Source organism: Nuphar pumila, chromosome 11 (assembly GCF_984573655.1).
Source record: "Nuphar pumila chromosome 11, dmNupPumi1.hap1.1, whole genome shotgun sequence".
NCBI lineage: Eukaryota > Viridiplantae > Streptophyta > Magnoliopsida > Nymphaeales > Nymphaeaceae > Nuphar > Nuphar pumila.
The window spans coordinates 42,550,493-42,576,766 of record NC_143259.1 but is presented as its reverse complement, the minus strand read 5'-3'; positions in this window follow the sequence as shown (position 1 = coordinate 42,576,766).

Below are 26,274 nucleotides of genomic sequence, written 5' to 3'. Positions count from 1 at the left end.
TCAATTTTTCTCAAAATTGTCTATTTCTATCAATCCTTTTCAAATTTTTATTATCAATTTCATTAACACTTCTCCTTTCCCAATTTATTATCCTTTGTCGATCCTTCTCAAACTTCTCTGATTTTGTCAAATTCTCTCCAGGATCAAGGGTAATCCTGAAAACCATCATAAATAAGATTGAAATCTCAGACCATCTTGGGCCGAGGATCTTGAATAAGTTCCTCACCCTCGTCGTCAGAATCTATTCATGCTCTTTGTCAATCCTTCTAAAATCCGACTCTTGGGTAGGAGTTTTATTCCTCTCCGTCTGAGTTCCGACTCAGGTTTTACTTTCATTTTATTCTTTATTCTTGAAAGATCCGAGTTCCGACTCGGGTTTCCCCCTTTTATCTTTCGTTTGAAGTTTCGGGTTCAGACTCGGGATTCCTTTTGGATCCAATGCTCGTGTTGGAACCAATTGCCACATCGAAAATTCGAGTTCTCAAACTCGATTCTCATTCACTCTTTTATTTTAGAAAAACCGGGTTCCGACTCAAATTTTCCGTTTTATATATTTATTTCTGAAAAAAATGGGTTCCGACTCGAACTTCCCTTTTGGATCCAATGCTCGTATTGGAACCAATTATTATGTCGAGAATTCGAGTTCTAAAAACTCGATTCTCATTCATTTTTTTTATCTTTATTTTTGAAAACCGGGTTTCGACTCGGATTTTTCCTTTTGTATATTCTTATTTTTTCCGGGTTCCGACTCAGACTTCCGTTTGGATCCAATGATCGTGTTGGAACCAATTGCTACGTCGAGAATTTGAGTTCTCAAACTCGATTCTCATTCACTCTTTTATTTTTGAAAAACCGGGTTCCGACTCGGATTTTCCCTTTTATATATTTATTTCTGAAAAAAATGGGTTCCGACTCGGACTTACCTTTTGGATCCAATGCTCGTATTGGAACCAATTATTATGACGAGAATTCGAGTTCTAAAAACTCGATTCTCATTCATTCTTTTTATCTTTATTTTTGAAAATCGGGTTCCGACTCGGATTTTCTCTTTTGTATATTCTTATTTTTTCCGGGTTTCGACTCAGACTTCCCTTTGGATCCGATGCTCGTATTGGAACCAATTATTACATCGAGAATTCAAGTTCTCAAACTCGATTCTCATTCATTCTTTTTATCTTTATTTTTGAAAACCGGGTTCCGACTTGGATTTCCCCTTTTGTATATTCTTATTTTTGAAGTTCCAGGTTCCGACTCGAACTTTCTTTTGGATCCAATGCTTGTATTTGAACCAATTGCTGCTTCGAGAATGCGAGTTCTCAAACTCAATTCTCACTCATTCTTTTATTTTGAAAAAACGAGTTCCGACTCGGATTTTTGCCTTTGTATATTCTTATTTTCTCGAGTCCCGACTCAAATTTTCTCTGTTGATCCAACGCTCGTATTGGACCAAAATTTCTCCTTGCCATTTCCCTTTCAGGATAAGGGATAATCCTGAAATGCCGACAATCATTCTCGCTTAAATTCTCAAGTTTTTTTCGGATGACGGTCTCTTCCTTAAAACTCTCAATTAAGAAACCAATGCCTATACTGGTGCATCTTTCGAAAACTCAATGCTCGTACTGGTGTGCATTTTCGAAACCTAGTGCTCGTACTGGTGTGCACTTCGAAAACACAGTGCTCGTACTGGTGTGCATCTTCGAAAACCCAGTGCTCGTACTGATGTGCATTTTCAAAACCCAGCGCTCGTACTGGGGCATTTTTTGAAATCTACTGCTCGTGCTGGTGTGTTTTTCAAAACCCAGTGCTCGTGCTGGTACATTTCCATATCCAGTGCTGGTACATCTAGTGCTCGTGCTAGTGTTTGGCTGAGTGATCAAGTTAGCCCTCCCGGTTCAATCTTTGTACTAACCAATCATCAACAATTCAAACTCTAAATTCTCAATTTCAACCCTCGGGTTATCATTTTATCCAAAATCAATCTTTTTCTCTTGCGAAAAACCCTCTTCAGGGAGAGTTCGAGGGAGCTCGTTCCTTTTCGCATGCAACCATCTTTCGTTCGCAAGAACCCTCTTCTAGGGAGAGTTTGAAGGGACTCGTCTTCTTCGCGAACAGTTTGCAAAACAACAACCAACTTTACACAAAAGAACCCTTTTTTGAGGGAAAGCTTCGACGGAAGTTCGTTTTCTTTTTGTGGCCCCTATTTTTCTCATCTTTGGCCAACCCCTTCGCAGAGGACCCTCTTCTAGGGAGAGTGTGATGGACCCGTTCCTCTGTGATACTTTCTCAACTTTGTTTTTCGGCCACCTTTCCATAAGAGAAGCGTAGAGATAGGGAGTTTTGACAAAAACATAATTTCTCTTTGAAAGTTCCGTTTTGCAAACACCTCCTCTTTGGGGAAGAGAGGAGTATTTCCAACTTCTCATTCAGGTAAGGGCTAAGCTTGAGTCTCTCTTTTTGGGGAAAAAGAGAGGAGAATTTTTTCATAGATGTGTCAATCGGCTGTCAAGCGATTACATTCATCAAGGATTTCAAGAATATTTTGCCAATTTGCTATCAAAAGTCATTGTTGATCTCAAAGTTTTCATCATATAAAGAATTTTCTCCAACTACCTTTAGTGTTATTTCCAAAAGAGCAAGACTTTTGCGAAATAAGAACTGAATTCAAGCTTTTTCTGTTGGACACCCAAGAGGATGAAGAAAAATCTTTGATATGACCGACAAAGGAAAAGTTCAATGATGTTGAAAAGCCATAAGTGAATTGATATTGATCATAGCTATGGCACATTCTTAAAGATCATTCTTTTGGCAGTAAGGCAGTGGAAATATCCTGGGCAGTAAAAAGAACCTACCCAATCCATATCTCCTCAGTCATTTGAGCTGCAATCAAATATCCGCAAAAGGGATCTCTCAATTGTCGTCAAGATGAAGACGAATAGGCGAGTTAGACCCCCGGGGCTAAAGAAGATTTGGATCATCTCCGAGATGAAGGAGTTTGTGAAGGATCCTTCCAGGGAATGTTTTGAGCACCGTCAAGATGAAGGTGACTGCGATAAGCCTCCCGACAAACCCTAAAAGATATTTGATTTCTGCTATCATCTAGAGATTTTGACCAATGAACCTATATCATCAGCGTAATTCTTGAGAAAGAAAAAAAAGGATCGGAGCATCTCCAAGATGAAGAAGTTTGTGACGTACCCTTCCCCGAAAAAGAGAGATAAGTCAGGACATCTCCAAAATGAAGAATGATGTAAAAGCCCAAGAAAGCTCCATGACTCAAAAGAGTGCAAAAGATCATCATGGGAAAAGCCCAGGATATCAAACTGCCCGAAACTGCCAGGAATCATCTTTATCTATGTGAAATTCTTTTATCAATGTCTTTTTCACTTAATTGCTTTTATGAAGCTAAGATTATTTCCTCTCTTTTCATATCAAGGAAATTGATATCTTCCTTAAAGAAACTCAACAGCAACAAATTTGAATTTGATTCCTGATTCTACGGAGTTAGCCCAATTGGAGTTAATACTCTAGGTAGAAAGAGGTGATATTTTTAAACACAATTCAATCATTCTGAATCAACTACAATTTTGGCATCTTATTGGCAATATTTTCTCATGATCCCAAAATAAAGCAAGAACTTGATGTTCGTTTTGACGTATCCTGACATCATCCCTCCTTAGGACTGAAAAGTCCTTTCCTTCCGTTTGATCTGAGCGCTCTCAGATTTGCACACTTCCCTGTGTTCCCAACTGTCCCACCATAGACAGTTCCTGCTCAAGATAAGGGTTAAACCTGAACTTTCTGCAAAAGGTCTGTTATTGTCAAAAGCTATTTTCAGTCTCAGCAATGAGACGCCCTAGATCATCCCCTTTTCAAACTTTAGGGACCCCCATATTTTTTATCCTTATGCAAACCCCTCTTGGACTTGTTGTGCGAAGTCTAGAGGTCCCAGCACAGTTTCTCCGCTCTTCGAGGATTCTATATCCATTCAAGCTAAGGATTAAACTTGTTACCTCGCTCCTCGAGGTATCACCCAAACCTTCTGCGAGAGGTCGTCTGTCTTTGGAAAGCTGATTTAGTCTCAGCAATGAGATGCCCCAGATCATCCCTTTTTCAAGCTTTAGGGAATCCCTCATCTTTCCCTTCTCGCAAGCCCCTTTCGGATTTGTTCGAACTCCGAAGGTCCCATCATGGTTTCTTCATCCGAAGATTCCGTATGGTCGTCCCTTTTAGGATAAGGGTTAAGCCTGAACCTCGTTCCATGAGGTATCCTTCCATTCAGGTTATGGTTAAACCTGAGTCTCACTTCAACTAGATATCATTTTTAGTCCCACCACGGTTTTTTCATTTAAGGAATTTGTGCGGTCCCCCCCCCCCACTCAGGTCAAGGGTTAAACCTGAATCTCGCTTTGGCGATGCACTTCATTGTCCCATCTCGGCTTCCTCGTTCGAGGATTCTGTATGGTCGTCCCTTTTAGGATAAGGGTTAAGTCGGAACCTTGTTCTACGAGGTATCTTCCGTTCAGGTTCAGGTTAAACCTGAACCTCGTCTCGACGAGGTAATCCTTCCGTCCCATCATGGTCTTCCCCACAAAGGAATCCATGCTCTGTACATCCATCCAGGAAAGGATCATGCTTAAATTTCATCTCGCGAGGCATTTCTCTCAAAAATGTCCCATCGAGGTCCGCTTATATTCCTTTCCCCATCCAAATTATCTTGATCTATCTTCGTCTCATCCAGGATAAGGGTTAAACCTGAGTCATTCCAAAAGTTGATCTTGTCTCACCCATGAGACTTGATCAGAATTCTTATCTTTCATCATTTCGGGATCTTCGCCTGAAGTCCCATCACGATTTCCTCATTTTTTATTATTCAGTCATATCATTGTCGAGGATTTCGTCCCCCCCAGAACCATTCAGGATAAGGTTTTAAGCCTGAAAAACCATGTTTTCGGAATAATTCTTCCACACCCAACATAGATCTGCTGACTGAGACATTTTTCAAAATTTGGAGTGTTTCTTTGCCACTAAGCTCGGCTTTCAACCGGCTTAGTAGCAAAGAGAGGCATCTGTGAACACTCAAAATTTTTTAAAATGTTATAAATATTCCCTTTTTGCCCCTGACCCCACTTTCTGAGCATTCGAGCTAGTTTTAAATCTAAATTCCAATATATCTCAGATTTTATTGAAATTAAGTTCATTTTTATACATCTGACTCAGTTTCAGATCCGAATCCAGGTAAAAGATCTGAATCTGAACCTCGTTGTCCAATTTTCAAATTGCAATTACAAAAATACCACAAATAGTTTTTTTTGAATAGCTCAGACAGTCCATCCGGCATCCGTTTGGATTCATTACCCTATATTTCTCAATTCGAGGACAAAACCTCGAAAATCTTCTCAAATTTGGAATCCAAGCTCATTTGCAGAAGGAGTCAAACCCAAATTTTTAGAAAACCCCTATTTTTTTATAAATTTTTACCAAAAAAAAATACAAAAAGTAGTTTTTGTCCCTCATATTTTCCTAGGTTTTAGAATTTTATTTCCAAAAATAACAAAAAAAATACAAAAAAAAAGCACAACACAAAAACCAAAAAAATCGAAAAAATTATGCGAAAAACGAGTGGTTTTAAGATTGGTTTTTGCTAAAAAACTCTTTTTAAACCACTTTATGAAAAAAATGGCTTTGAAATGACCTCCCTTTTGAAACAAAGAAAAGATCATAACGGCCCCTTTCCGTTCTCGAACTCTTTTTCTCGGCTCCATCACTCTCACACCACCCATCTTCCTTGGATCTCCTCTTCTCCCGTTCATCTTCAACAAACTCCCCCCTCTTCCAGAATTTTCTTCTCTTTCTTTAAAAAGGCACGCAGGAGGAGCCCCCATCATCGAGCATCACTCATTCATCGGCATCCACTTCACCTCGAGCAACATCAGATTTTCTTTTCTAGCATCCCAATCCCCCTCTCTCGTAGTTCGGCTCATCTTCTTCCTCCTACCAGAATCCCTGCAAAAACCGCGGTAAGCGCCCTTCTTACCCTTCATTTTTCTGATCCTCTTATAGTTTTTCTTTCTTTGGTCCCATAGATGCATATCAGGTAGTGTTGGGTTGCCTGTGCAATACTAATCTACCCTGTGCAAAATCAATGGAACGATCGGGTTCTTACATCTTAACTCCTCCTTGTTTTCATTATCTTGTCCTTGTTCTGCTGCAACATCGGCGATAAATAATGGTGAACTTCTCTAAATATCCATCTTGTAACTTTCCTTTTAAATCTGATTATGGTTCCTACTTGGTATGATTTCTGTTGTCTTAATTCCTGTTTTCCCTTTGTTTTATTGTGCTTTGATTCTTGCTTCTGTTTGATTTTGAATCTCGACTCTTTTTTTTTTCTTTCTCTCTTGAGGCCTAGTGATTTTCCAATATTCAATTGAGTAATTGTTTGGTTATCGCTCAAATGGATTTCAACAATCAAATAGAAGTTTTCCATTCATAGGCCTTTGCTAATTTTTGTTTTTTTTTCTTTCTATTTTGATTTCCATCAAGACTTTCATTATGAAAGAAGTGATGATCCCGCATTCTTCTTTTATATATTGGTTTTTTTTTTTAGTTTATGACTTTCTCACTTATATCTTTGATATATCTTATGGTGTCTAAATCTCTGTCTCGTTTCATTATCTGTTTAAGTCTTGTGCATATTTGGTTCCTTACATTGCCACTCCATGATTAATGCAGTTTATTGGTTATGACTTTGTGCCTGTATTTAGTACCAGGATTGATATACTATGATCCCACCTTCATCTGCATTTCACTTTCACGTGGATCTCCATCACTACTGATGGCTCACCTCCACCTCCAAACACCACCTCACGGCCTCCTCTTTCGAGTATAAGACCTGTCTCCGTCGATGTGGATCCAACGTTTATATGTCAGCATTTCCTGCATTTCAATTTCCCTGTTACGAATAGCTAGAGACGTTATGCTTTAATCCAGATCCATCTACCTGGGCGCATGCAACATTGTCATGGTACCATGGGAAAGAATTAGCAATTCAGTTTCTTTGGTCATAGGATGCTGCCTACTTATACTCTCTACTTAAGAATATCAGGGGTTGCCCCTGTGATTCTGAATGACCCATTCCTAGCATTTTTTTTTTTGCAATTCCATTGGCTTCGTGGTTTGAAATCTGTATTTTCCCCTGTTCTATTTTTGTATAGTGACATTCCTTCAGTTGATTTACTATTTCTGTCTTTCTTTCTTTTTTTTCTTCTTATTGTGTTTTTGTTGATCTTGATCAACAGTGATGTGTCGACTATTAGTGATATTTAAAGTTTTATGTCACTTTCTACATATCTGTGTATCATTCTCTTTTCTTTTCTTTTATTTTTTTATTTTTTTATTTTATGCACCACTAGTTCATCTCATTAAATCATTACTTCATCAATCATTCATCTCCCCTTTTAAAATTTGATTCATGTATCGTTTCTGATACTGTTAATAGTCATCAGGTTTAATTGGATGATTATCCTAATATCCAGAAGGTTTTTTTTTTTGTATATATCTGAGAGTGAATCCTGACTACAGTTTGTTCCGTGCAATAGTTAAGCATAGCTTTATGTTAGTCGCTGCATAAAAAATTTCATTAGCAAAGGTTGTAAGGAAGTTGTAATCATTCAGATCCGCGCCTCCCTAATTTGGGAAAATTGGTAAAAGACAGGTAAAAAAATCACTATAACTGACAGTAAGGCACAGGCCGCCTGTTAGTGGTATGAACCTATCTTTACATGGTTAATACCGGGAGTGAATGACAACATTTTTTTATCTGATTGCTCATTGTCTGGAGTTGGGTGTGAGCCATAAAACTCTCACCATGGATGTTAAACATAGTAGCAACTGGTTATTGAGGCAGTCTTAGAGACGTTGCTGACTTTATTATGTAACCATGTATGTCATATATGGTTGACAGGGTAAGTTTTCTTCGACTTCTCAAAATTGACAGTATATTACTGCTAGGATATGTATTCTGGAATTTTTTGGCTTACTATTGATTAATCTTGTACAGAGTACCTTGATACTGTAAGCAGGGTTGTGAACCCTGCGTTGGTTGAAGGTGTGTGGCTCAATTTTAATTCAGGTGATCTTTCAATATTCTATGTCAAATAAATATACGACATATGGCATTTGCCTCCTGCAACTTAAGCTCAAAAGCACATACGCACCCCCGCATATCTGTTAATCTGTAGCACATTAGTACCACCCCCATTTCACTTCTTGTTGTATCTGCTACAACATCCATAGTGGATAGGCCCATGGCGTCCCCTGTACTACACCATCATCATAAACATCTAGGTCATTCCTCTGTGCTTTTTACCATATGCATCATCCCTTTTTTTCTTAAAATATATGGTGAGTGTGGATACAATTATAAAGAAATTTGTTGAAAGACACTTACAATCATGAAGAATGTCGACATGAAAATAAGTCAGGCATTTTTCAAAACTCGTCTTCAATCCCCAGTAGTTAGGGACCTGAGTAGAACCATACACAGAGTTAATAGCTAGAGAGATTAGTTGCCATATCTTTGTTTGCACACATCTTCACCACCATCATTTCAGACCATCATTAGTATCTCCTGAACACAGTGCCTATTGCACTGTTGTGTCTTTTGCACTTACATTGTGATACCTGTAATCTCTACAGGGCTGGCTGTGATTTCAACACTCATAACAGTGACAATCGCTGTTGTGGTCTCCATCTTTGCATTTTGGGCAGTAGCATTGCTAAGGCCCTTACTATGCACAATTGTTACCATGCATTGCATATCCCATTATCCCCATTACCTGTACACCTTCACATCCTGCCACAGCACACCTTGTGCCATCTGCAGTCACACCTTTTTCATAACTTCTACATCCCATGCTAGCATATTCAATTTCCATCCCTCCCACATAAACTGCCCCCATGGTTACCTCCTGCGTTATTAATTTTATTTTAAAATTTACTTTGTAAGTTGATTTGCTAAAGAAATATACCCATTATGGGTTGCCCAACCTGTAACACATATGCCTTTGAGTTTCAAATTGAGTTAATTATGAGGATTTATCCTGCATCTATCCATGTTCAACTACTTAATTTCTGCAGGGAGGTAATGTCGATATAAGTATGACCATCTGTGTATATATAGCATCCTCCTTTCAACATTTACCTAGAAATAGCTGTGTTAATATTGTCATATATTCTTCATATATATATGCCTATAGTTTCTTGATTCTACACTTATTCATTCCTTCTACTGGTTGGAATTTTGCAGGGAATATATAAGGAAATATTATCGTCCTTTTGAGATTAGGAAATTTGTAGTTTCAATTACATTAAATGTTGTAATAACTAGATATAATAAGAACCCCTTTATTTATTTATTTATTTATTCCTAGATTAGGATGTATGAGCATATCTTTCAAGGAAATTACTTGTTCCATGTTGTTTCTCTTTTATTTTCTCAAAATTTCACAAGGAGCCACTGTAATTTTTTCTCTCTCTCTTTGTTATGGTAGTTCATTTAGAACTATCATAATTATCATTCTTTTACAATGGATCACCAAAGGCCACCATGGCCCTTCATTCCCATAGTGGTTTGTCACAGGCTGCTATGGCCATTGTATTTCACGATGGTTCATCTTGGACCATCCTGGCCCTCGCCTTCACTCATTGCATATAAATGTTCATTTAATTATGGCATTGTCTATATATATATATATACATATGTACATTTTCTAACAAATGCAAGCTAGGCCATATGCCTTTCTCATTCAAAAATGAGTAAAGCATCTTGTGTAAGATTTGGAATAGTCATTTACATTCATTTCCCTTTTGTGTTAATTCTATCTTACAGGAACATGAGAAAAGCTTGAATTAGAAATTGTCGATGTCTTCAAATTCCAATATTGTAATAAGCTAGATATTAATGAAAATTCTACATTTCCAGTCTTAGATTAGAATGGATGAGCATGTAAATAACATTTGTTTCATTATTTTCCTTTATTTCTGAAAATTCACAAATAGGAACACGAATGACACGTGCACCTTTCTAATAGGAGGTGATTAATCCTAAGTTGATGATTTACATCAATGGCTATAGTCATGATGTGAACAAAACTTAGGATTTTCATCTTTTATAGAATAACATTGGATCCACACTAGATCCTCTTCAAAAATCATCATATTTTTAAATATTTTCTTCTTTTATTAGAGTTTAATTTAAAATTGGCTCAAAATATATATCAATGGGCATAGTCAGGATATATTGAGAGTTAATTTCATGTTAAACTCTATAAAAGCACTAAAATATATTTCATTCTTCACCAGAATTCAAATAGGATTGTTATATAATATATTCAATGACCATAGTCAAGGATATATTATATCTTCAAATCCTACTTACATTCGTTTAAAGAATGAAGTATGATTTTAAAATCAAGTTTCAAAATTTTTTTCATTCATCATTTAAGATAGAACATCATATTTTCAAAATTCTTTTCCAAAATCCAAGTAATCTTGAATATCTTTCTTCAATTTCTATTTCCAATTCATCAATTCTATCTCATTTTCAAAATCCGATTTCAAAGTCCAATTCGACTTTGAAATTTCAAATTCATTTTATATTCAAAACCCCAATCAAACTCAAAGTTCAAATTAACTTTGAAAATTCTTGATTCATCTTCTAAATTCCAGATTCAAGCTTCAAATTCAAAGTCCAATTTGACTTTGAAATTCATTTATATATTTAAAATTCAATTCTCAAATCAAAATTCCAAATCCAAAGTTAGATCTTAATCCCAATTTGGATCCAGATTTCCAAGTACAATCTCCACTTTTTGGATCTCAGACTTAAGGTCTAAAATCCATATTAAGATCCAGAATCCAATTCTACTTTGGATCTCAGACTTCAGATTCACTCCATTTTAGGATCTGGAATCCAATTCTACATTGGATCTCAGACTTTAAGATCCAAATCTGTTTTAGGATCCAGAACCCACTTCTACTTTTGGATCTCAGACTTCAGATCCATATCTGAGACTTCAGATCCAAATCCATCTTAGGGTCCAGAGTCCAACTTCACCTTGGATCTCAGACTCCAGATCCTAAATCCATTTTAAGATCCAAAGTCCAATTTAGGATCCAGATTTCAGATCCAACTTCATCTCAGATCTTAGACTTCTGATCCAACTCCATTTATGATTCAGAATTCAACTTTATCTCGGATCTTAGACTTCAGATCCGATCCCACTTAGAATCCCAGAACCCGGGTCCAACCCTATCTCAGATCTCAAATGTCAGATCCAGTTCCATCTCAGACATTAGATTAAAAATTTCATTTCAAATCTAATTTCATCTCCTATTCTCAAAGCCAATTTCAAAATTATTTCTCAAGTCTAAATTCAAGTTCCTATTTTTACATCGAATTCAAAATTGATCCTTGAAAATTGATTCTAATTCAAAATCCATTTCTGACTTTGAAACTTCATTTCCTTTTTTTACTCATCTTCCAATCATTCTTTTCAAATTCAAAAGATTTATTTTTTCAAACTCTGACTATTTCAAAAACTTAGAACTTCTCTGATCTATCTCAAGTTCTAAGTTAGAATTTTTCTTCACTTTATTATCAAGTTTATATCAGAACACTTGGGAATCTTCAAAATCATCTTTCAAAAGAGCATACATCCTTGCATTGCACAAGCATGATTCTTTGTGCATTTAGACTTAGGATAAATCCTTAGATAATATTTAGGCAAAGCAAAAAGACATAAATTTGATCCTTGGTTCGATTACCCCTGGTAAATGCGCCAGGAACGGTCAAAGCTCGTACCGACGAGCGAATCCCGTCTCTCCATTTTCCCGCAATATATTTCAAAATGGAGGCGAGTTAAATTTCTAAATATTTTCAAATCAAGGTCAAGTGAGACCCCGCAAAAGAGTTCCTTTCTCTCTTCTCTTCTTTCTTTTCTCTTTTCTCTTTCTTTTCTCTTTTATTCTCCTCCCTTCAAAAAGGAGGAAAATAGAGGTCAGAAAAGGAAAAGAGAAGGAAGAGAGAGAAATCCCAAGAGGAAAAATTTTGCGATGATCACAATGTCTAATATGCTTTTATTGGCACATGACATGATTGTGCCCATGTCTTTGCGAAGGGCTTTGAACATGACAATGTTAGATCCAGGTCTACTCTTGTTTTCATGTTTCATGTTTCTCAAGACCCTTGTGTTGGAGATGGAAAGTAATGTCATGCCACTTTGTCTGTGCATTTGTTGGAATGTGACCGATTCTGCTTATGACTTTGGGGCAGGCTTTTGGCATGTTGTGGGATCGAATTCTACTCTTGTCGTCTAACACAGGCCATGTCACATGGACACCACTTACCATGTGTTTCCTTCGAAGTGGCATGACACTCGGTGTATGTTTGGTTGTGTTTTTGAAAAGTGAAAATACTGTGCAAAAGATCTCCACTTTTATATTTCACGAGACCTCATTAAAAAGTGAATCTCACACAAATGAGATTTACTTTCTAAATCTCACTTTTGGGTTCTGTTCTAACTCACTTTTTATGAGGTTTGTTTTTTTAGGCTCTGTGCCAAAAAAGTTTTATGTTTGATTGTTTTGGGGTACTGTTTAAATGTGATTCACTTTTTTAAGTGTATTAAGAAGCGAATCTCATGTGACCGAACCAAATGTACCCTTAGATTTACTAAAACTGCTCATCAATAGAGTCAAACTACTACCAAATACAATTAAATTATGTTCAATTTTATCTATTTCCTTTGAATTTCAATGTAGTTTTATTATTTGTGTTTTCTATTGCAGCAATCTAGAATTGCTAATCAAGCGATGATATTCATGTTCTATTGCTTTAAGTGTGTATGGCCGTGTCCTGTGTCCCATTCTTGCATCAGTATGTGTGTGACATGGAACACATGTTGCTTTATGTGTGTGTGGATGGATTTATTATAATTTATTTCACATCTTGCAATTCAATAGTGAAGTCTTTTCCTTATGGTTGTGCTTTGGTGTGATCTACACAATCGAACAATACATTTTCTCTTTATTAAAATATATTTTAATATTTATTTTTTTATCTTAAACATTTCCCATGTTAAGTGAACCATGATGAATCCATGTATATGGTCAGATCTACTTAAAAAGTGCATGCAGTGACTGATGAGTCTATTCATTTGTATATGTATCTATTTCAGAAATGAAACAATTTTAAATCTGCCAATCAAGAAATATGTATAACTGCAATATATAAGACCATTTAATTAACCTTATGGCCAGACGAAACGAAATAAGTCTGGCATATAAGGATACAAATTTTCTTATGGTTCATTATTGTTTCTCAAAATTTACCAAATGTCTGCAGTTATTCTATCTTGTTGTAAGACTATCCATACAGATCAATGGGTATGGTTTTAGTAGTTATTGATTGTTTGAAAGGTACCAAAAGTTTGCACTATGTACGTTTTTGGCTAAAATTTACTTCTATTAATCTCTCTAGGCTTGCTGAATGAGACACAAAACCTAATACATTTTTGGCTAAAAGTTTTCTGCCCATCTCTTTTAGCTTGCTGTATGAGATGCCACCTCCCCGCTGTCTATTTTGTTCAACTAATCATTCCAACTCTTAATCCAGGATTTCATTGTGTTCTTTATATTCAGCCATTTGTTAATTTCTGATTCGTTGATCCCATCATCTTGAAATTGATATGTAGGGGCAATCTCTATAAAAAAAAAAAAGACATGTAGGGGCAATCACATGGATTGCTCGTCTCACAGGATAACTGAGATTAAGGTAGGTGTACTAAATCATTTGCAGTATCTCACTGCGGAGACTATATATCTTAGCAAATTAAAGTCTTGATTTGCTATTAATTTACATTATTTAGTATCAACTATGTGTTCTAATTCAAAAGTTAAAAATTCAGCAGCTATACAAACTAATGTACACTTACATTTTTGTTGAAAATTAGAATCCCTTGAGCGAAGTATTCATAATGGCATGACCATGTAAGTTTATAATTTAACTGAAAATGACTATACTGTACAACAAGTTTGACTTGTTTTGTCAAATGCCCCATAAATTTTGAAATCAGCCCAATGTTCAATTTTGTAGGTTGACTTTTTTAAGACCTTTTACCCTTAGCATAAGGGGATTTCTTGATTTTTGTGCTTTATATTGCAACACTTTCTCAAAATGAAATTTACATGATATTTTCATAAAATTTATGATTTTTTTGCACAAATAGTACAAATATCATGATACTGCTTGCGAAAATTCTTTGTGAATTTTGTCAAGAGTTTTACGTTGGTGATTGTGAAAGTTTGCCTTTCAATGCAGAATTCATGGACTTTTGCATGATGTCGATTTATAGCGATGCAAAATTTTGTTTTAGCGTGCAAATTTATGTGTATATATAGGCGTGTGTGCGTGTATATATATATATATATATATATATATATATATATATATATATATATATATATATATATATATATATATATATGTGTGTGTGTGTGTGTGTGTGTGTGTGTGTGTGTATATATATATATGTGTTTGTGTTTTTTTTTTGTTTATATATGGAAAGGGCAGTAACCTTTTCTCCTCTAGAACCCTAACCCTTTTTCATGTATCTTTGCGATGATTCCTATAAAAGTTTTTTTGCTTCCTTTTGACGCTCATTGAATACCATTGTTTTCAAATTATTTTAATTTTCTATATATAGGAGAAATTAGTTTTTCCGCTTCATTCTCGATTACCATTATTTTCAAATTATTTTATTTTTCTATAGATAGGAGCAATTATTAGCCTTGTAGTATTTTTGTTTGGTTGCTATGTATGTATTATATATATTTTCTTGTTGTTGATGTTTTATTTATGTAACTCTATGTGTGATTGCAAAAGATATTTTGGATGTTAACATTTATTCACCCCTTGGAGGGGAGTCCCAATATCTCAAGTGTCCCCATCTAACTGTCATCGGGTGTTCTGAGTGTCTGAGAGTGTGTTGCTTTCTTGCTGAATTACATCTTTCATTACTTGTTGCAAGGTCTTGGCAACCCCTTCAAAAATTGTGTCTTTTTGCTTGTCTTGGACTTAATATTCAGTGGTTTTGTCTTGGTGTATTGGGGCTAGGGTTGATTGCGCACAAGTATTCAATTAGTTAGATGTGGTTGGGGTCTTACATGAAAGTTGCATCAACTGCATAATTAATATCTCATCTCCATATAATTCATTTGGTGCTATCCTACTCTCGACAATGACATCAAATAAATTCTTTTGCCTTTGCCATTGATGATCTTGAGTTATTTATAAGCACTTATGCTCTATTTGAGAGCTTATAATTGGTAGTGAAATGTCAAATCCAGAATTTGGTAGTATTGAGAATTGACAATTCCTGCAGGTGTTTGGGAGCTGGTATTTGACAATCATATTTGACAATCAGTTGGAGTTGACATCTCCTTGCCAACTACCATCTCTCAAATAGCCAAATAGCATAATTCATTGCAAACAACCATCCATACATACATGTTCAACAAGTAGTTTTCAATTCCATAGAAGTGACCTCAAAATGTGAACATCTACATAATGATGCACTCATATTAGAAGAGAAAAACCCAAACACGTAGACGAACTAGATGAATCACAAAATGCCTAGTTTTTCTAGAAGCTTTAATAATAAACACCCAAAATAGCTTAAAAAATTAGAGATTTGTTTAAAGTATGAAAAATTACAGCAGATTTTTTTTAAGTAAAATTAGTGATTTTATTGAAGTATCTCTCATGTTTTTTGCAAGTACTCACAATAAATCAATTGTCAAACATGCTTCTTTTACTATATATACTACCAAGAGCCCAAACACTAAAATAAGAAAACCCATTTCTAGGTTTTCTGCAAGCCCAAGATAATATAATCTCTAAAAATCTTTAGAAAAATTTAGGGTTTTGTTGAATCATATAAAAACAATGTCCTAAAACCCTCAAATAAAAAAAGGAAGATAAGGAGGTTACAGTAGAGAGGGGTTGCTTGAACTTTGAGTTGTAGATGTGGTGATTGAGGGTGGAGAAGAGGTCTTCTAGAGCAATGATGGTGGACTCCACAGAGAGAGAGAGAGATCAGGGACCTACAATAGTGGTAGCCAGAGATAGGTCGTCAGCACTGACGACGGTGGTGGACAGAGGGAGCTTGGAAGCAAGAGGGTGATAAGTAATCTTTGGCGGATGACAAAGCTAGGTACAAGTTACTAGGCTTTATAATTTATGCTTGAGATATATATGCAATGATGGATGTGAAGTTTTTATGGTTAATCTTGAATATTGAAAATACAATAATGTTGCATGCACGAAAGCAAACAAAGCGATTGATACAATAAATTTTAATTTAATTTGTATAATCGAACAATCAATTAGTGGTAGTAGTTATCACATTGAAAAATTGAATGATATCAATGATGATGACTATATCATGTCGATGACAAAAAATAAAGACAGTGATGATATGAGACAAATAATGGCGGATGAAAGCGATATCCAAATGACATTTAAGAAGTCAAACCCTTTTTATGTTGTATAAACTATAGGAACATTTATTGGGTAGTATAACTATTTTATGTTATTACACTAATGATATGTGGTTGAATACATTATCATTTAATAAATTCTCCTGTAGTAAAAATTATTGAAGTAGATGCATTTTGTTTGTATGACAAGTTGTCTAACAAATAACTTAACGATTGTGAACAATTTCAGTGGCTGACAAAAAACTCAAACGATCAAGAAACAAGAAATTACTTTTCGCAAAAAGTTTAATGATCTCCAGCATTGTCGTGAGTTTTTAAAAGATCATGTGATCAGAAATAACTACAAAGCAAAATTATTAAAGAATTGTAATAACAGTCATTGTTGTATGCAGAAGAAAAAGCTTGCATACTACGATTGATTGTCCTTGGAAGACAAAAATGCATAAATTAATATTTTTTAAGTGAAAAAGTATGATAACAAGCAAACATATGGTGGATTACTGAGAAAACTTTTAGTGAAAAAGTGCCTTCAAATGGATTTCAGGTGTTATTTAGAAACACATGTATAATAACTTGAAGATGACTCCAAGAAAAATCTTGAATAACATCAGTCACGAGGAATGTATGAATGTTACTTACAAATAAGCATGGCATGGATGAAAACAAACTAAGGAGGCTCTATATATTTCATTCGAAGAGTTCTTTAGAATGCTTCCTGCACATTTAGATAATTTAGTGAATGCTAATTGAGGATCGATAGGGTACATTCAAACTGATCAAAAAGATCGATTTTAGTATATATTTTTATCCTTTTGTCCAAGTATCTATGGGCTTTTGAAAGGACAAACTCCAGTTCTTATAGTAGATGACACGTTCCTAAAAAAAGATACGCGAGTATATTTTTGTCGGCCCATATTATTGATCATTGTGGTGAGATATTTCTTGTAACATTTAAGTTGTTGATAAGGAGTCGAAGAATTAATGAGCATGATTTTTGAAGTATCTAAAGAAAAAAATCATATGCTTCAACGAATATAAAGCGAGATTAGAGCTTACAAATATCTTAGATAGGAATGAAGGTCTAAAGTATGTTGTCTCTCACGCATGACCAACATATCGTGTTAGATATTGCATAGAGCATTTGACAAAAAACTTTTTTAAGAAATTTGGTTTTCCACTCAATGTACTTTGGTGGAGAGCTGCTCGAGCAACTATGAGATAACAATGCAATTATTTTTTTCAAAAATTTGGAAGCAAGACGAAGCTGCATACAATTATATTATCATTGGTGTAAAACTAGAACATTGGGCTAACAATCACTTTCCAACAAATATATATGGGTGCTTAACGTCTAATATAACATAGAGCTTTAATTTGAGAATTCTCACTATACATGACAAGATCCTAATTTCTCTTATTGAGAGATTTCGTCTGACGCTGATAAAACTTTTTAAAAAAAGAAAGAATACTGGACAACATATGCCAGGCATTGTGGTACCAAAAGTAAAAGAAAAACTTAAGAGAAAAGCACATCTACAAATCAATATACACATAACATACACAACCAAAACACGCAGCTCATCATAAGGTGTTAAAATATATGTACTCACACACACACACACACACACACACACACACACACATATATATATATATATATATATGTGTGTGTGTGTGTGTGTGTGTGTGTGTGTGTGTGAAAAATTAAGTAAACAAAAATATCTTATTTAATGAAAATAGTTGTTTCTAAAACAACTATATGAAATGACTAAAATACCCCTATCAGGTATTTCACACACACACACACACACACACACACACATATATATATATATATATTGCATGAGTGCTTTTTCTATGAGAGTGTATGCACTTGGTCTCTCATATTGTTTCCTTTATCTATACATATGCTTTCGTTCTTTGTTAAACTCTCTTGTCTTATCTTTTTGTAATGTGTATTTTTGCATATCTCTTTACAATTGATAACGTTAAGATTTTTTCCTCATAATACAAAACTAATTCTTTGAAAAACATTCTCGATTGATAATGCTTGAGAATGATCCTAGATTTTGTTCATCTCTGGTTTGTTTTGTTTGAATGTTTTGAATGCATTTTATAATGGTAACTCAATTTTCTCTTAATAGATTGCATTATGGATAAATGATTGGTAATAATTGTGTTATAGAAGGTCCTTCTAAAAACTTCTTGTGTGGGCTTTATCCCACTTTAATGAGATATACTTTCTCTCTTTTGTGTGTGCCTTTTTTTTAGTAGTTCGGTTGTTACGAGTGTGTTGTATAAACCATTGTGTTCATTGAGAAAAATCTTTTTGTGAGCTTCCCCTTCTTGCAATATATAAAAACTTCATATGCATTATTTGCTTAATATTTCATGTTGTTGCATAATAGATTTTTTTTATGTAAATGACTTTTTTTAAAGAATTGTCTATGTTAAGCATGATCCATGTTTATTGTTGTCATGTTTATTGTTGTCGTAAGGCATGTTGTTCTGCATATGATTGTGCTTTTTCTAAGATTGATTATCTACCATTATTGGATCTTTGATTTGACTTTTCAAATCGACTCTCTTTATAAAATCACCTATTTGGAAAATGATTTTTGTAAACATTTATTGCCTTTTTATGGCATTTGTATTGTCCATCACAAACTTTATATGATGCATCAATTTTCTTGGCCTTGTTATTATTATAAAGATGTTTGTTGGGGTGAGTTATGTGCACCTCGTGTTGTGTCTTTTGAGATTGGCAACTTGTAGTTTGACTCCAAAAGACATGTTATGTGATCTCTGATTGTAAGTGTGTGGTATCACTCGTTTGTTCCTTGGCCATTGTTTTTATTATTGATGCTCTTAATTATGTGTACCTGTGATGGATGTCTAACTTTTGAGACCATAATATTTCTAGATATATTGAAAAATTGATATTTTTTAATTATATTTTCATTACAAGTTGTTTTGCTTCAAGTGTCGTTTCCTTTTATGCCTCTTATCTAGGTGTCATCATACGTAAACAGAAAATGTTGTTCACACATTCGCGTGTGTTTTTAGCCCATTGTTGGCTTTGTGCTCTTGCTCTAGTAGTTGATACACTTGTTTTAAGTGCCATTATACGTAGACAAGAAATGTTTAGTGTAACGACCCCAACTCATACCCCTTGAAAATGCAAAATTTTTTTTTAATAGTACAGAAAACTTCCCAGAGACCCGGAGTCCTCACAGTTCCAATTCCAACTAGATAGCAAAACACTACAATGAAACTTACAATCATTATTCATAAGAACCCAAACAACCTTTTTATTTATGAATCAAGAATCAATTTTAGAGACAGTGTTCTACGCAACAGACATTAAAGTAGCAACTAACTGAAACAAAAGAAGTGAAAAGAACAATAGAACTAAAAGACAAAAAAAAGTCACTCTGTCAACTAGTGAAACTGTCAAGAACCAAGTGTGACTCTCGTGCCCTCCCAGTAGTTGAACTTCACTGATCACCTAACCCTGTGAAAAAGTAATAAAGTAAGGTATACTTTTTAGTGAAAGAGGTGAGACAAATGATCAAGATAATATATCATGTTGCATTTGAGAGAAATGCACTCATAACAGTTTATAGCATTTAAGAAATTTTTCATGCAGCAGTTATAAGTGCTAAGCATGCAGAAACATTAAAGTAGTAGCAAGTAACAAAACTTCAACATGCAATAAGAAGTAAACATTACACACTCACCATCATGTAATGATCGAGAGAATAATTAAAATATGCATGATCTAATGCATAACAGAAAAATGCATGATTTATGTGCGATGCATGAATCCTTTTGTTATCTGTTATTTAAGTTCCCTCTTTTTCCATATGCATGCTCTATTAAATGCATACAACTTTAAGTCCCTCTTTTTAATTACTATTGCCCGCGGATACACCAAACGGGTACAATGCCCAAGGTCAAGTTAGGTCCCCAAGGTAGCTTAGCATATAATTTATATTTTATTACTGGGTTCCAAACTTAATTCTCGACCGAACCACCTTCGAAACATTAGACCTCCACATCTAATGTCAGGGACACAAGGGACACCCCACGCCCACATGTGCTACTTTCTTGGTACCAAAACAACAGCTATGTCAAACACACCACCCCCAGATAAAGTGACAGACTCTCCCTAAAACCGTGGCCACAAGAAGGAACTTCAATATCGGGTTCAAGAGACAAAATAAAGCACACAGAGTTTTTGTATCCTCACAGTCTCCCCAAGACTGGATCTCTAAGATCCCTATTCTCTAGATGGGAGATCCTAGAATGTATATTACATTGTTCTTACTTCTTATCTTTTATTAAAAGTCAATTCTTTAAGTTTTGCAACACCATATGCAAAAAGTAAAGGCAAAAGCTCCCATCCACCCCAGCGAGAATCCACTCTTATTCATAAATAAAGAAATTGTTTTGGTTTGTATGGATGATGGTTGTAAGTTCGTTTGTGGTGTTTGGGCTATCTAATTGGAATTGTGAGGACCCCGGGTCTCTAGAAAGTTTTCCGCAACTCTAAAAAAAAATGTATTCTGTATTTTCAAAGGGTATGAGTTGGGGTCGTTACACCAACGCCTGCCACAAGGGCGCCAGGGCCCATCGCCAACCGAGTGCATGTCCGACACTCGGTGCTGACCATGGCACGGCGAAGGCCACCCCTCCCCCAGTCTGAGTCGTGCGCTCAGACTAGGGTATCCCCAGTCCAGTCTGAACCATACTCGGTTCAGACTGAGACAGGCCGGAAGAGGGCCAAGGAAAATGAGACTGAAAGAGGGGGGCCGGATTTGGGCTATGTGCGATCCCAAACCGTCACATGATCTCACCAAATGGAAAGGGGCAGGGTCGCTGCCAGCCCTTTCACCGCGAGTGGTGGCTGCAACTCGGCAGACCAAACTTACAAGTCAAAACCTCAACGAAACAGTGAAGAACAAAAGTCTTAAAAGAGTAGCATTGAGAAGAAACCCAAATGAAAAGGAAACACAAGCTACTCTAACATGGAGGTGCTGAACTGGAACCTACTATGAGGCAATCGAGAATGCCCTTTACACTCCATGAAATAGAGGGAGGTGGTTCCGGCGCTCAAACTTATTTAAACCATCAACACACCCATACCCAAAAGGAAATGATGAAAGTAGGTATGAGAAAGCAAAACAAACATGTGATATATAATCCACCGAGAAACCTTTATGCATATCATAAAATGCATATAAGGGTTTCAGTTTCAAGACTTTTTAAGAAAAAGTGGTACGAACATATGTATATTTTGCTAAAAATCAAGACATGTCAAATGGAAGATGGAACAAAACCTCACCTCCGAAGGCCTCAAAATGATGGACAGGAAGCTTAGGAGCTTCTACGAAAATGGTGCTTAGCACCTACACATCTCACGGTTTTGGGGGAGAAGAGAAGAATGAGAGGGAAGAAGGGGAAGAGAGAGAGAGAGGGGAAATCGCCCATTAGGGCTTTCTCTCTCTTTCTTCACGGTATAAATACCTAGGGTTTTAGAATGTAGGGCTAGGATTAATCCGGAATGGATGGAGGGCTGGGATGATTTCACGCCCCCCATAGCCGCCCACTCCACCATTCGTTTTCCTCTTTTCAAATCTTTTAAAAAGGTTTTCAAAAATGCCATTTAAGAGAGCTTTTAAATGCCATAAAAGTTAATGAAAAATTATAAGGGTAGCCCCAAGGCTGTCACCCACTTACAACCATTAAAAGTGTGTCATTTAGGCTGCACTTAAGTTCTTTCAAAATTGCCATGGGTTGTCGCCCACTTGGCCAACCCACGACTAGGATTCAAATGGGAAGTTGGGTTTTTACACCCATGCCACCGCCCAGCTGGTCAACCCTTGACCAGCTGGTCCACCAAGACCACAAACGTTCAAGTTGAAAATCGCCCAATGGGTCTGGGTCGCCCCTGGTCGGACCCAACCCAAAATGATATATATATATATATATATAATAAAATAAAATGTTTATTTAATTATCTAATTAAAATTAAATTTACCATGACGTATTATCATTTTAAAATTTCCAATCACCATATAATTTTCAAAGCTCCATAGAGAAATTTTCCATCGCTTGCGAGAAGTGCTCTCGTTACGACTCGTATACTATCGATATGCTATTTCCAGTAATTCATATGCACTGATGAGGTTTTTTCGCCGTTTAGGTCTCAAATTTGGAGATATACTAAATACATATATTATGAATTTATCCTCAAATTTTTAGAAATTAATTCATCCAGAATTATACTCATATCACTTCATATATTTCACTTACGTGATTTCGAACCTCGCTTATTATGAACCAAAATTCAAAGCATAATTCAAATCATATCTAATTATGCATGCTACAACCTCGTAAACATACAAAACTATATACCTTGGAATCACGTAAACATTGAATTCCTCAAAAAAAATCGTGGGTCTTACAATAATATATTACAAATCGATACAAAAAATCAACATAATAGCTTATAAATCGATATTAACAAATAAAACCATATCTCTCAAATTGATACTCGAAAACACATAATATCTTACAAATCGATATACGGCAATTCTGCATAATATATTAAAAATCGATATTAAGCAATTCAACATAATATCTTACAAATCATATATACGGGTGCACTGAAATTGGTTTGCAAGAAAATGTCTACAAAACAACCAACCCCTAAGCAACCAAGCCTTTCACTTGAAGAGATATGTAATACATTATATTGCTTTTCATGTAAACGACAATAACAATGCATGTGAGGTATAGTGAATTAGAACATGGTTTGCTCAATGCATTTGTTCATCTACGTGGTTTTTAGTTTGTAGTGTATCATCAACCTTTTCTATCTTTTGCTTTAACTAATGTTTAGTTTGAGACAGAGGGAAGATGATGATTTTGAATACAAAGTGCCATTGACGCGACCGCGGGTAAGAATCGAGGAACCACCATCTTCTCCACCCTCTATTTCACTATTGTCTTATCGCGACACACCAACATCATCGAAGAAACCCATGCTGGAGGAGCCAACCCCACCAAGAAGGCGGTTGCAGTTGAAATTGGAGCCACCATCTTCCCCACTTTAGTCTTCTCCTCCAAGATTGTCGTACCATGAAGTCTTATTGTCGAGGAGACCCGTGTTGGAGGAGCCTCCAAGAAGGCGGTCTGTGAGATTGTAGGAGCCCCACGTTCACGATCAGCATCTCTTTCGTGCTTTCCATATCGATAATTCTTTGTTGTAATTCTATAATTCTTTGTTGTAAATTGATAATTCTTTGTTGTAATTCTATAATAAAAATTATACTTTAAATATTATAAAAAATTCGATACTAGAAAATACATAATATCTTATAAATCAATATACAACAATTGAGCATAATATATTACAAATCGATACGGAAATTCAATATAATAGCTTACAAACCGATATTAACAAACAAAACTATATCTCACAAATCAATACTAGAAAACATACATTATCTTATAAATCGATATACAACAATTCAACATAATATATTAAAAATTGATAATAAGCAATTCAACATAATATCTTACAAATCGATATACGACAATTCAGCATAATATATTATAAATCGATATTAACAAACAAAACAATATCTCACAAATAGATTCTAGAAGACACATATCATCTTACAAATCGCTATACGTCAATTTAGCATAATATATTACAAATCGGTATACGTCAATTCAACATAATATCCTACAAATCGATATATGATAATTCAGCAAAATATATTACAAATCGATATTAACGAACAAAACAATATCTCACAAAATGACACTAGAAAATACATAATATCTTACAAATCGATATACGGCAATTCAGCATAATATATTACAAATCGATATTAAGCAATTCAACATAATATCTTACAAATCGATATACGGCAATTCAGCATAATATATTACAAATCGATATTAATAACCAAAACAATATCTCACAAATCGATACTGGAAAACACATAATATCTTACAAATCGATATTCGGTGATTCAGCATAATATATTATAAATCGATATTAAGCAATTCAACATAATATCTTACAAATCGATATACGACAATTCAGCGTAATATATTACAAATTGATAATAACAACCAAAACAATATCTCACATATCAACACTAAAAAATACATAATATCTTACAAATCGATATACGACAATTTAGCATAATATATTACAAATCGATAATAACAAACAAAACAATATCTCACAAATTGACACTAGAAAATACATAATATCTTACAAATCGATATACGACAATTCAGCATAATATATTACAAATCAATAATAACAAACAAAATAATATCTCACAAAAATTAATATAATATCCTATAAATTATAAGCTATGTCGATTTGCAAGATATTTGTATTATGATTTTGAAACGTGTGCCTGCATAATTTACATTGTTGTGATTTAGGTGCTTAAGGTGGTGATTTGCGTATTCAACACACGTGTGTCGGGTTTATAATTTTGGTTTATGAATCAATGTGAATTTTGTACACAATCTTACAAAATCTGTTACAAATGTCTGTACACAAAAAAGTTGAAAATTGAAAGTTGAACCAAAAATTGCTATCTATCTCTCATAGCAGTAGAACGTAACTCTCTTAACGTTATTCTTGAGAACAGGTAGACGTTTAAAAGGACTTCTTCTTACTCCTGGGGACCTCATGTCCTTCATAGATTTCTAGGTAATCTTGCAGTCTGGGTTTTTGTATCTTCCTCAACTAGAAAATTCTTTGATTTTTTACATAGTTCTGTGCGGAATCCTGGTATATTATCCTGAAAAAAAAAATTGTTTAAGTGTACAACATACAACGATGAATTCTAGTGCTCGTTCATAGTATATTGCTTCAATATACTTCATTACAAAGACACCATAATCAATGCCATTATTTTGTCAAAGAGCATCCTCTGCGACGTCAAGCCTCCACGGGCCAATGTCGACACCCAACATGTCTCTAAAAAATCTAACCTCTGGTTTATACAAAAACCAGTAAATTCTGGATCATGGTACACGATACGGTAATCTTAAAGATAGAAACTTACCAAATGCACAATGTCACGATCTACACCAATGTTCTAGTCCAAGGAGTTGTATAAACATATTTTTTATTCTCGTACATCCAACACGTATAAGACCCAATGCTTTTTCGATTGCTACAATGTAGGAATCATTATCTACAAATTGATTATAAAATATTTTAAAAAATAGATATAAAAATGCATACTGATACCATAAAATTCAATGTTAAGAAACAACATATAAATCAATATTAAGAATCAAACTAATATCTTAAATTGATATTAGGAATCAACATAGAACTCGATATTAAGAATCAGAACAACATCTTAAATCGATATGGAAATTTCTATTGATAGCTTAAAAATAGATATTAAGAATCAACATAGAAATCGATATTAAGAATCAAAACAATATCTTAAATCGATATTAAGAATCAACATAGAAATCGATATTAAGATTCAAAGCAATATCTTAAATCGATTTTTAAAATTCGTATTGATATCTTAAAAATCGATATTAATAATCAAAACAATATCCTAAATCGATATTAAGAATCAAAACAACATCTTAAATCGATATAGAAATTCATTTTGATATCTTAAAAATCAATATTTAGAGTCAAAACAATAT